The 735-nt window shown below is 36.6% G+C and overlaps 1 pseudogene; it reads left to right on the top strand.

Moving 5' to 3' along the window:
• Window positions 1-312: 312 nt before the first annotated feature.
• LOC116621915 lies at window positions 313-441 on the top strand (annotated as a pseudogene).
• Window positions 442-735: the final 294 nt, after the last annotated feature.

The raw sequence follows: 735 nt of genomic DNA, 5'->3' as shown, positions 1-735 counted from the left end.
ATACCCATCACCCATTTAGCCCATCCCCCGCCCACCTCCCCTCCATCAACCCTCAGTTTGTCTTGTATAGTTAAGAGTCTCTTATGGTTTGCTTTCCTCTCTTTTTTTCCCCCCCTTTACCCTATGTTCATCTGTTTTGTATCTTAAACTCCACATGTGGGCTAATAGAAAAGTCCACAAGGATGAACAGGCGAATACTTTATTATAATCAATGACTTTTAGTCAAGATGTTTATTTTTAACAGATTATAAAATAGGTGCCTATTTAGATTGATAAATGTATTATGATTATGGTGTTTATACAAAATTTTATATCCCTTCTCAGCCTTTTGGCTAAGATCAAGTGTAGTATCTGTTCTTATCAGATTAAAAAGAATTTTATGGCTTATCCACACAGCTTAATGTTAGTACTAGTTATTAAGAGTACAATGGAACACCATTCAGCCATAAAAAAGAATGGAATCTTGCTATTTGCAATGACATAGATGGAGCTAGAGAGTATAATGCTAAGTGAAATGGGTGAGTCATAGGAAGACAAATACCATATGATTTCACTCATATGTGGAATTTAAGAAACAAAACAAATGAATAGAGGGAATAAAGAGAGACAAGCCAAGAAACAGACTTAATTATTGAGAACAAACTGATGGTTACCAGAGGGGAGGTGGGCAGGGGGATGGGTGAAACAGCTGATGGGGTTTGAGTGTACTTATCATGATGAACACTGGGTGATGTA

Source organism: Phoca vitulina, unplaced genomic scaffold (assembly GCF_004348235.1).
Source record: "Phoca vitulina isolate PV1807 unplaced genomic scaffold, GSC_HSeal_1.0 scaffold51, whole genome shotgun sequence".
In the NCBI taxonomy this organism is placed as follows: domain Eukaryota; kingdom Metazoa; phylum Chordata; class Mammalia; order Carnivora; family Phocidae; genus Phoca; species Phoca vitulina.
This window is presented reverse-complemented; position numbering and strand designations above follow the sequence as displayed.